The sequence below is a fragment of the Lygodium microphyllum genome, chromosome 4 (genome assembly GCF_053477565.2).
Source record: "Lygodium microphyllum isolate KBCC chromosome 4, Lygodium_microphyllum_v1.1.10, whole genome shotgun sequence".
Taxonomy (NCBI): Eukaryota; Viridiplantae; Streptophyta; class Polypodiopsida; order Schizaeales; family Lygodiaceae; genus Lygodium; species Lygodium microphyllum.
Genome location: NC_141138.1, coordinates 55,265,393 through 55,278,901, shown reverse-complemented (window position 1 = coordinate 55,278,901; position 13,509 = coordinate 55,265,393).

Genomic DNA, 13,509 nt, shown 5'->3' with positions numbered 1-13,509 from the left:
ATTTCAAAATTTGGTTTCCTCTAAACAAAGGTGCTATCAAGCTCCATTATGGTGTGGCAAAGATCAATAGGGTTAATACAACGAAGAGACCTTGGATGAAAATGGATGGTGGTGGTAAGGGCTCCTAGTACCTAATGGTACCTAGGCTTGAGTGCTAAATGATGGACTATAAGAAATTTGTGAAAGTTAGCGTGTGAAAATTACAAGGAATAGCTATACATAGTACTTTACCATGAGTGTGTTACCAAGAAGTCAGAAATAACTATACTCAACAACCATCATACTATACTCCTCATTCCAGCAAGCCCTATTGGATCTACAGATTACATTTTTTATTACATAGATACAATAGCATCATGGTGTCCAAAGATACATCAAAGTAATTTCTTATTGAAAATACTTGAATTAATCATAAACACTCACATGTAATTCAATGAGATATGCCCTAATAGTAGAAGAAGATGTGTTTGTTAGTTATAAACCTAACAATAAATGCATTTGTAAAAACTAATATATAATCATGCATTGCAAGTGTAGGAAATGCTTCCTAGCTATTAATCACGTTGTCTTAGATTAATAATATACCTTGTAGGATTGCATGAGTATAAGAACACATGAAACTAGTTGTGCAAGGAAAAGATGCTAGCTTAGGACATAATTCTTTGCTTATGAGCTTATTGGTGATTGTCAATTGAGAATACATGCTTATATGTAAAGGAAATGAGAGTGAAGATGATGATTACTTGTGCAAGCTTAACTACCAAAGGGAAATATCTAAAGGTTGAATGTGACCTAGACACTTGTTTGTGCCATATGCTACTTGGTGTCAACTAGATGATGATATAAGTGAATTGTCATGAGTTCTAAAGGCACCTTGTTTTAAAATTGTGGACTATATCAACTAGCAATTAATAAGAATTCATTATTATTGTTGAAAGGCTTCCTCATAGGCACGGTGCATGCATGGGATGCACGCATCTGAAATCAATATATCAAAATTCAAATTGCATGTTTATCATCATATACATGGGCCAATGCAAGGTACAACTCTAGGCCAGTTATCAAAAGCAATTGTTCATAAGCATGTAGTTGTTGAATAGATCCACACTTTGGAAAAGCTCTCTTTCTCTATTCAACAAAGCTATAGGGGGTCTCAAAGTATGATTGAGCATAATCAGCCTTAAAATTCCCAATTCAATCATTTTAGTGAATTACTAGCTAATAAAAACGCATAGCTAGTAATTATTAGAATGATTAGACAACATTATTAGTGCATTAGAGCTACACTAATAATGCACTCAAGAAACCAAATTATTTAAACAATTATACATTAATAATATTTCAATTTGATCATGTCAATAGATCATGCAGTCTTAAATCTCACATTACATTTGTTCTTGATTTTTTTAAAGAAAATGTATCCCAAGGGATTATATGGCTTGATGGTCATGCTTCTACCACAAATCTAATAGCATTTTGCTCCCGTCAAAGTATCCCAAGGGATTCTATGGCTTGATGGTCATGCTTCTACCACAAATCTAATAGTACTTTGCTCTCGTCATCAATGACATGTACTATGATAGCATGTTAGAGTAGGATTAGATATTGTCATCAGTGTGTGCAGAGTTTAGAAATACACATTGGACTACCTTAATCATGTAGTCAACCAATCTAGAATGATCATCTTATTATCATATTTTAAGTGTTTATCAAAAGTGAACACATCATGTAGCAACCAATGATAGAGCTAATAGTCTAAGACTAGCTCTTTTAGTTAGGCAACATGAGGTGGGGTTGCATATCTCATAGTACATATGACTACATCATTAATAGTTAGTGTGAGTAGGATGGAACATCAAAGAGGGTTTCTTTCCAAATTGTCTAGCAAAACAATGTCCACTTCATCAATATATCATAAGTTCCTACATGATGACAAGGGCCTTTCAAGGCATCCTTTAATTCTTGGAGATAATGGAAGGGTGTCCTACAAGACACATGGAAGAGAAGGTGAGAGGGATGACAAGGAAGCAAAAGAGAATATGCAGGTGTGATTAAGATGAAGGAGAGGGGTTAGGGGGATGAGACTAAGATGTAGGCAAGATGGTGAGGGGATGAATAAGACAAAAGTATGCAAGGGTGAAAGGTAGGGAGGAGGGAGGGATGGATTCAAGAGAAATGAAAGGGACGGACCGCTAAAATGAAAAATAAATAAAATAACAAGTAATTACTTCAAAGGTTAAATCTTAAGGGAATTGGTGATAGTAGGGGGTTGCCTAATGGGTGGGTGGAACATAATTATTTATTTATTTATTGTTCTAAAAAGAATATTATTGGGTTATATGGAAGGGTGGGGTGGAATATGATGGTAGGGGTTGCCCCATTATCAAATGGTTTTGAGGATAGAACATGAAAACTCTATGACTAGAGATATTTGGACAATTCATCCTATTTGGATGTTGTTGATCTTGCTACACTGTACTTGGTATCTTGGAGTTTACTATACTATGGGTTCCTAGCATTGATGATGTTATGTAGGACTTGAGTATGGATTGCAATCAAATAAATTCTTTGCTGTGTGAATGTAACCAAAGTTGTAATGTCATGAAATAAGGTTTAAGCCTTGATGGACAAATGGTCAAAAGGGGATATATTTAGAAGAGAATAAGAATGACTTTTGGGGCAACAAAGAAAGTGAAAATTTTGCACTAGAAACAAGGCAAATAATTTTTTATTGCAAGTGCAAATAGGGCTAGGGAAGAATCACGGTCAGGAAAGACATTCAAGGGAAGTTTGTGTATGATGAAGGGAAAAAGACAAGAGAGACAAAGCAATGACATGTAGGCATGAACTATCATACACAATAGATCTACATGGATGAACTATTATAAAGAAGAATAGGGTTGAACTATCATGAATTAGAGCAGGCAATGAACTGTCAAGAAGGAGGGATACAGTATTGTCCCAAATCAATAGTAGTGGGTTGATTTGAACAAAGTAGTCAAATATTTCCTTAAATCAAAAGAAGGATGTATTGGGCTGAACAAGAGGCAGTTCTTGATCAAAAGCAAGGTAAAACAAGAGAATACAAACTAAACAAGAGCAAGGCTATTCATAAAGAAGAACAAGGTGAAAGGGATACAGGAGATGTGGGAGAGAAAAGCACACACAATGTAGGTGTTGTCAACAATGTTATGACAGCCTTATTGCACTTTCAGATATATATGAATAAAGAATATGGGTGGTCACTATACACGGGCAGGCCCAAGGGCCTTTTACCCTAACAACCTCCCACTAAAAGGCCAATGGGCTAGGGAGTGAAAAAACAAAACAAAAGAAAAGAGACAGGGTGAGGAATCATGACATCTCACCCAACGCCCAATCGAAAAGCGAGTTGTGCAATAAGTGGCAGGAATCTCCTCACAAGAAGAGTCAAGCATCCCTAAGTCCATGACATCTAGGAGATAAGCGATCCCATAGCTCTAGACAATAGAGCAATTCATTACTGCTTCCCATGAAGCAAGCAACACAACTCATAAGATCACTGCTGTAAAGCATCAGAGTGGCTCATAGCATCAGTGTAGCACATAAAAGACAGTGGAGAGCATACAGACTCTCCAAGGTCCATCATCGAAAGAGGGCTAGCATCCCAGACACAAGTCAAATGGGGTCTTAAGATAGTATGCGAACTCAACAAAGCGGAAAACTGACATATGGCTATAGAATCAGCCATAAAGCGCATTGAACGTGCATCAAGAGGCTTGAGAGGTGTCTGCATCTCATAAAAGACAGCATGACAGCTGTGTAGAACCTGCTGGGCATCTAAATCCCAAATCTTGTAAGCCATAAAGTCACCACCTCCATAACCAAGGAGTATGCATCTGCTTGACATAGGCTCATATGGCATACTAATAGATGTCTAGCAGCCAAACATCCTCAAGTGATCATAGGAGGGTCTCATGCCACTCCATGCCTCATGCGGAGTAATAACATCCAAAGAGAAACACAACATCCGATTAACCAAGTAGACTGTCGTCATAAGGGCCTCTGCCCAAAAGCCATAAGACAACCTAGCTGTGGTAAGCATAGAAACAACCTTTACCTGTGAAGTCAAGCACATGCCATGAGCAATCCCATAATACCGTGGGCATAAGAAATCAATGCCATATTGCTGACAAGAGATCCGTAAGTTGGGAGAGATAGCATGACTCTCATAATCCATTTGCAAGCATCTAGGCCTGCTACCAGCAGAATCCATAAACCTATCAAGCATAGTAATAGCATCCTCAATCCGTACCAAAGGGTAAGCCCAAACACAATGGGTAGCATGATCCATGAAGGTCACAAAATACAACGCTCCACCAAGTGATTGGGAAGGCATAGGTCCATATACTACAACATGGACTAGATCTAGAGGTGCATGCCTCACACGATCGCCATAAGCCAAAGAGGCTCTACATGGACCATGAGTACAATGAGGGCAAGTACCATAGGGAAGAGCAGGCAATAAGCCCATATCACATAAAGCATCCATCTCAGTGTGTCGTACCTGGCCTAGGCGACAATGCCATAACAATGCATGTGGTATTTGCATAACTGCAACCATAGAATCTCCCACATGAGAGACATGCACTACATAATCACTACCATATCTAGCACCTCTGGCCAATACCAAGCAACCACGATGGATTTTCCATGAAGTATCCCCAAGAGAGACATAATATCTTGCACCATGCAACTGACTGACAGAGATCAGGCTCTTACTGAGCATAGGTATATGCAAGACATCACGGAGCATAAGAGAAGACCCATTTGGCAAAGCCAAGTGTATATCCCCTGTACCAATAACATGAAAATCCTACTCAAGGCCCAAAGAAATACATCTGTCAACCTCCCTGTAAGAAGAGAACCGAGCTCTATGCGGAGTAATATGACAAGATGCCATACTGTCTAAAAGCCAATCAAAGGTATAGGCCGTATCACTGAGCAAGTAATCTGCAGGGTAACACGATGCCAGGAGTCTAGGCTCAGTTGCATCATCATGGGTAACTACATGCACCATACCACTATCAACAGTGGTCTCATCTACTGTATCACTGACTCTGCTCTCATGTCTAGTGCGGCGCAATCTTTTCTGCTCTCTAATCCACTTTAAGCATTTACGCTTCACATGCCTTGTCTTTCCACAATGAAAGCAAACAAAACCTATAAAACCTGTAGAAGAGGACAACTTCTCTGTAATAGCATGAGTAGGTTTGTCCAATACATCCAAGGAGCTCAAAGAATTAGGAAAACGCTCATCAGAGAAAATAGGCTTATCAAGAGGACTGTTTGCATGACTAGAAGAGCTTAAAGTTGTCATAGCATACTGCAAAGGGGACTCATCCAAACCAGAAAGGGAGAACACAAAGGCATCAACCACGAATGCAAAAGCTCCCACACGGACAAGCCTAGCAAACAAAAGCATGACATATCCAACCACTATTGCTCGCAGCCATAAAAGCAAAAGCATACCTCAAAGCCATAAATGCATAAGCATCCCCGAAACATAGAAGTATATGTAACTTTGTAGTATCTCATACCACGTACTGACATACATGTCCAACCAAGAACGGAAAGTCGCACATAAACCTACAAGAATCAAGCTCCAATAAAAGCCCAAATATTTATGTAAAAGCATCCAAGTAAGAGGCTCTGCAAAATACATAGTAGCAGACCAAGTGCACACACGAGTAGCCATAAAGATCAACTGCTCCCTGACATACACGGGCAATAGCAGCCCAAATAGCATAGATGCCATACAACAAAGAAGTCAGATAGCCATAACTGTAAATCCCAAGCACTATCCAAGTCCACTAATCAGTAAATATCCCACATATCAAATGCAAATGAGCAATCACACCTCAATAGGCAACTACCAAAACAAGGGAGCAGTCACTGCTCAATACCTGTACGTGCATCCAAGTAATAGCCAAGATCCATAATCAGAGTATCAAATCCCATATAGCATCCAAGGTCGTAATGGAAAAGCCAAGCTGTAACAGAAAAAGCCAAGTCAATGTCCAACTGCTCAAGGGAATACTCAAATGAATGTCGAGACGAGCTCAAACAACTGCCATCCACAGCCAAAGCATAAAGCATTCACCAAGACATCATGACCCGTACTGGGTAGCCTAGGCATAAACCATGTCATAGATGAAATGCCAGCTGCAAAGATGTGACAATCAAACCCAAATCAAGCTCTAATCTCAACTCAAAAGCATTCCCGATCATAAACAAGACATGTGGCATACTCCAAATACATGAATACATCAACCCAAGTAGCCGGGAGCACCTCGTACGCAATAGGCATAACCTAGAAAATCATTAAATAGCTTCATCCTTGAAGTTTCCAACATCATATAACCTCTGTAAATTGAGCAAATCAGTTCTCAATCCAAGCTCAAATCCATAGGCAAACCATAGGCATACATTTCTGTATGTATAGGCACCAACCGGGTATAATCGGGCTTCAAATGCCAAGACCTGTAAGCATAAAATTGAAGTAACAGGTAGCTACTCTATTTTGGACAAATCTGGGACTGTTCAAAGCAGCCAATATCTGAGCTAAATCAGCTCCAAATGCATCTCATATAAGAGGCATAACATCCACAAGTGATCTGGTATCAATAGACATCAGTAGAAGCATCACATAAGCCATAGGCATACAAATACATGCTGTCTTAGACCTGAAATCTATTGCAGAATATTCTGTCATCAGAATTTGGCAAATTCGATATCACCATCGCGTCCGGAGCATGCTAAAATCCCAAGTTAGACTCTTACCTTGCCTGAATTGGGTTTCGAATGCCTGAGATATAACAAAAAGAGTGATTTTTGAGTCATTTTTGCAAACAAACGCAAATAAAACGTGAGCATGTTGTTGTACTCAAGGGGCCAAATCGGGATGGGTAGGGGATAAGCAAGAGCCCAATGAAGGCCTACAATAGTGATGCCAGGAGGCATATTACACGGTGGATTCCGTGAGGTTTTACAATGGATTCCGTAAACTTTTATTACCGAGGCTCATACACAAAGTGGATTCTTTGTGCCAGAAGTCGATGGGGATGCCTATCTTTTTCGGGCGTTTTGTTAATTTGATGTGTACATGGGTGATTCCATAGCAGGTGATTCCGTAAAATACATATTTAATTAATAAACGTTTATGAGTTTAGAGTGCGCACTCGTGATAAATCAAGGTTAGGATTGATTTCTAACCAATTTATTTATTTATGTAGCTGAAGACTACTAGGTATTCACTTTTGTCGGTTTAATTGTATTATTTTACTAACGATTGTGAATGCTTCAGTTGATATGTAGAGATAGCAGCGGTGGTAGTGGAAAGCATTGGAGGATAGCATGTATTCAAATTATCGTCAATATTTTGATGGGCACATATCCACCGCGTCTATATTTTATCGCGCTTTTTTATCAAGGCGCTTGATATTTATTTATTATTTTTGTATATGCATGGGCGCTAGATTTAGATATTTGTATTTGGACATTGTATTTGGGTACGCCTGACTTCTTAGACCCCCATTAGCTTTATTTCTATTTGGCATAAAAGCAAACTCAAAAGCTAAAGCGTGCTATTTTGTAATTTGGGCTATTTTTTAGCTTGAAGATGATTAATATATGAAATACATGCTTTGTGGAGCGCAGACACAAGGCATGGGGGGAGATTGCACCCAATTGGTCTCTTGTTCATGTCGTGCAAGCTTTCTACATTGATTTGTGTGCAAAAAGTAGAGTTCTTTTGTTCTTGGGGACCTTCTGACGTTCACTACGTGCGCTTACGACATCCAATCTGTGCATCAGTGGTATCAGAGCGAAGCTGAGATCGAGAGCTTCCTATCGCTTACCATATTACGCGAAGGTGGAGCTCCTGGAACCAACGAGCTCTACAATCAGTTTCGTCACGAACGATCAATACCGGTGTGTTCCTAGCGGTCAAGAAACCCCTTCTGCACTCTCTGATCGTGAAGGACCAGCCTGAGGAGGCGGAGGACCACTTGGACATCTCCTTCTATAAGTCGTTTACAAATAGACTGACAAATAAGACTCCATAGCTTAAAAGTTTAAAAGCTTTATTTCAAAAGTTTAAAAGCTTAATAGTAAGCTTTAAGAAAGCTTAAGCCCTAGAATTCAACAACTGGCGGCAGCGGCATGTACTCGTCAGCATTGGCGGCAAAAAAGACGGCCTCTCCTCCTAAAAAATGAAATTCACGACAGCCCAGTCTCCTCAAAGCTTAGTCACATAAGCTTTAAGTCATAAGTCTTCCAAGTACTGCAAGTCACAGAGGTTATAAAAGACTTACTTTAACCACTCCCATAAAGACTGTTCACACGCAGAAGCACAGAAACCGTTTATTGCTCTCTGGAAGACCCTGTTCCTATTTGCAAACTTGCTGAACCAATTTCAGCAAACGCAGAAGGTCATACGCAGTTCATATGCAGTTTCTACGAAGACAACGAACACCACAAACGCAAAAGACAAAGACTACAAAAGCCAAACAAAATTTACAAGCCTTGTATATCCGCCTTTGAGCTACTCTCATCCCGCTAATCAAATTTCGAGAGTGTGGGGTCTTTTGGATTTTATAGGATGACGGAACAAAACATGGATGATTTTATGGCTGAAGGTGATTTACCCGAACCAATGATGGAACAAAAATTGGATTTGATTATGATCCAGATTGATGAAGAACGAAGAGCCCGATAAGCTTTGCAAGTTCAATTGGCCAATCTACAACGATCTACCACCGACAAAGATGGACCGCAACCCGAAGATCTTATACGAGATGGAAAGACTATACTTGCATTTATTAGTCAGTTAAATGATTACTTTCATGAAGAGACATATGCTGAGAAAGACAAAATTAAATGTGTCACTAATTATTTAGTCGATCGAGCATCTCTATGGTGGACTGTGGTTCGCAAGAGCATTGATTGTCCCACTACCTGGGAGAGTTTCCAAAAGAAGTTTTTGCAGAATTTCATTCCTCCTCAATTCCATGAAAAAGCCATAAAGCAATGGGATCTTCTACAGCAAAGAGATTGCGAACCTATTTCCCAATACACTGAACGTTTTTGGAATGCCCTACTGCAACTACGTATGCTCGAAGATGTACCTAAAGCGACTCACAAACACAAGTTTATGTCTGGCCTACTTGGACATTACTATGCTGAAGTCAATATGTTCAAGCCAACAACCCTTGAAAATGCAATTTCTTTGGCTCATGATACTGAAGATAAGATTCGCGAAAGAGACAAGCGACCACAACAATTTCAAACTAATGGTAACTATGGTTCCAAGCAATTCAATTCAAATTTTAGAAGATTCAATCAAAGTCGCTTTCTTCCATCTTCATTCCGTAAGTCTTGGACACGACCACCTGCTTTGCCATCAAATACCAATCCAAACCCTAAAGCCATCCTCATAGCCAAATCCTAATATTCCTAGACTTCCTGCCATTACCAATAATGTATCTAAAGCCAAACCTATAGTTGGTTACAAATGCCATTAACCTAGACATTTAGCAGCCAATTGTCAATCGAAAAAGCCACATGTCCATATCAATTATCTTGGAGCAATGGAAGAAGAAGAACGCGAGGAAATATCTGACTTTACGGAAGATGATGACGACATTGGTACTACTTCGGATACTTTGCCAGGTATGCCAACTCCACATTCTTTATTAACAATGAAATGTTTTGTGCATGGTAAAGAAAAGATTATTTTACATAATGATGGTAGCACACATGATTTTATTTCTACAAAGTTAATGAAAGAATTGAATTTACAAACTATTTCTACACATTATCGCATTAAAGCTGCATTCCTAGGAACAAGATATAATGGAACACAAGATGTGCATAACTTAGAAATTAAAATTGGTGAATATACTGAATGAAGAAATTTTCTAGTTGTACCTTTGCAGTCTAGTGATATTATCTTAAGAATGCCTTGGCATCATCAGTATAACCCTGACATAGATTATTTTACGCATTCAATTAAAATTTATTTTCAAGGAAAATAAATTACATTGCATGGTATGCACGCTTTTATTAATTTTCCACTGCTTACTCATACTCAGGCTAAACATGCATTACGTAAAAGTAGCAAATCTTACTTAATATGGGTAAATGAACTTCAAGCTAAAGAAAAACATATGCATCCTAGGCATACACAATTTCTTGCTCAATTTAAAGATTATTTTGCTGATGATTTACCACATGGACTACTACCTTCACGTCCTGAAGATCACAAAATAGATTTAATTCCTAGTACACAACCACCATGTAAAGCACCATATAGACTAACCAAATTAAACAGAAAGAAATTCAAAATCAAATAGAAGAATTTCTTAACAGAGGATTAATTAAACCTAGTAGTTCTCCATTTGGTGCACCTGTTTTATTAGTAAAAAAGAAGAATAATACTTATCACATGTGCATTGATTATTGTGCCTTGAATAAAATTACTATTAAGAATAGATATCTGATTCCTAGGGTAGATGATCTTATGGATAAACTACAAGGTTCTTCCATATTCAATAAGATAGATCTTAAATCTGGTTATCATCAAGTAAGATTGGATAAATCTAATATATTCAAAACTGCATTTAGAACACAATTTGGACACTATGAATTTCTAGTGATGCCTTTCGGTCTAACTAATGTATTAGCTACATTTAGTCGCATGATGAATCGCATATTTATGAAATATCAGCATTGTGTCATAGTATTCTTTGATAATATATTGGTATTCAGTAAAAATGAGAATGAGCATTATGAACATCTGTCTTTAGTTTTCAAGTTGTTAAAAGATAATCAATTGTATGCTAATCCAGAAAAGAGTGAATTTTTTCAAACAAAAATTGAATATCTAAGACATATTGTTTCATCAGAAGGTATTAAAGTTGACCCTAAAAAAATAGAAGCAATTTTAAATTGGCCCATACCCAAAAATGTGCATGAGTTATGTTCTTTTCTAGGTCTTGCTAGTTTTTACAGAAAGTTTGTGAGAAATTTTTCATTACTTGCATTACCTTTAACTAAACTTTTAAAGAAATGTATTGTTTATAACTGGACTGACAATCAACAAAAATCTTTTGATTTATTGAAACATGCATTAACCCATGCTCCTGTATTACAACTACCTGATTTCAATAGACCATTCTTTTTAGTAGTTACTAATGCTAGTGGATCTGGAATAGGAGCCGTCCTTATGCAAGATAATCATCCCATAGTCTATTCTAGCTGTAAACTGAAACCATCTGAACTTAAATATTCTACTTATGATAAAGAATTGCTAGCTGTAGTACAAGCCTTACGTCAATGGAAACATTATTTAATGGGTTCTGAATTTATGATCAAAACTAACCAGCAAAGCATTAGACATCTCCTTAATCAACCCCAAATATCTGATCGACATATTAAATGGGCAGCTTTCATTCAATTTTTTTATCCCCTTATACAATATTAACCAAGAAAAGATAATGTTGTAGCCGACGCTTTAAGTAGAAGATCGACAATTCATAATATTTATGTGATATCATTTGATTGCATTATCTCTATGAAAGATACTTAAATATTATGAAACCATCTGAACTTAAATATTCTACTTATGATAAAGAATTGCTAGCTGTAGTACAAGCCTTACGTCAATGGAAACATTATTTAATGGGTTCTGAATTTATGATCAAAACTGACCAGCAAAGCATTAGACATCTCCTTAGCCAACCCCAAATATCTGACCGACATATTAAATGGGCAGCTTTCATTCAATTTTTTTATCCCCTTATACAATATTAACCAGGAAAAGAGAATGTTGTAGCCAACGCTTTAAGTAGAAGACCGACAATTCATAACATTTATGTGATATCATTTGATTGCATTATCTCTATGAAAGATACTTATCATCAGGATCTTACTTTTCAAGCTTATTGGAATAAATTAGTTGCAAATAATTGGATTGCTATTGATTCACTATCTTACAATAATGGATTTATGTTTTATGAAAAAAGATTATATGTGACAGTTCCATTTAGATCTTTTGTTTTGAATGAGATTCATTGTCCTCCATATCAAGGTCATAGAGGTATTATATCTACTTTACGTACATTGACTGAATATTTTTATTGGCCACATATGGACACTGATGTATCTAACTTTGTATCTGAATGTTTAGTTTGCCAACGAGTTAAAAGATACCATGGTAAACAATATGGTTTACTAATGCCATTATCTATTCCATCACGACCATGGGAACAAATTTCAATGGACTTTATTACTGGTTTACCTAACACTAAAGCTAACCATGATATGATTTGGACTATTGTAGACAGGTTTAGTAAACAAGCATATTTTATTCCATGCAAGAAAACTTTAACTGCATCTCAAGCAGCTCAATTGTTTTTTAAAACTGTTTTTGAAAACTGTGTTTACTAATCATGGTTAACCAAAAGTTATTATTTCTTATCATGATTCTAGATTTTGTAATAATTTTTGGATTACTTTGTTTGCTAACTTAGGAACAAAGATTGATTTTTCATCTTCATTTCATCCTGAAACTAACAGACAAACAGAAGCTACTAACAGTACTATTTTAGATCTTTTACGTGCTTACACTATTTCAAAACCACACACATGGGATACGCATTTACACTTACTTCAGTTTACATATAATAATACACCACATACCGCTACAAAGAAAGCACCATTTCAAGTTATTTATGGTTATAGATTGTCTACACTTGTTGCATCATTATCAAACAAAATTCAAACTGCTGATGATATTGCTAACATGCATGCTACTATTTTTTATGAAGTTAAAGATATGATTGCCAAAGCCCAGCAATCATATACAAAGCAAGCAAATAAGAAAATACAGGCCATGAATTTCAAAGTTGATGATTATGTTTGGTTACGAATAGAAAAACGTAGATTACAAAGTGTAGATAAACACCCAGTAGTGAAATTAGCACCTAGATTCTATGGACCATTCAAGATCATACAAAAAATCAATCACAATGCATTTAAACTAGAACTATCACAACATTGGAAAATCTATGACACCTTCCATATTAGTTTATTACAACCCTTTAGAGGCCAATTACCTGTACACCCTGTCTATGAAAACCCACCTTTGCTAGATGAAGAGACTGAAATCCTTGAGCCTGAAACTATTATAGATACTGATTTTATGACCACTAGAACTGGCCATAGATATTCTAGAAATTTGGTTAATTTTAAAAACCATCTTGTTGAAGAGGCCCAATGGTTGCACGCTAGAGACTTAAATGCTTTCCCCACTCTATTAGCTCCACATTGAGCTAATAGCAATTGAGAACAATTGCTATCCCACCCCGGGGGTATGATGCAAGGAGACATATTACACGGTGGATTCCGTGCCACGATGGATTCCGTGAGGTTTTACGGTGGATTCTGTAAACTTTTATTACCAGGGCT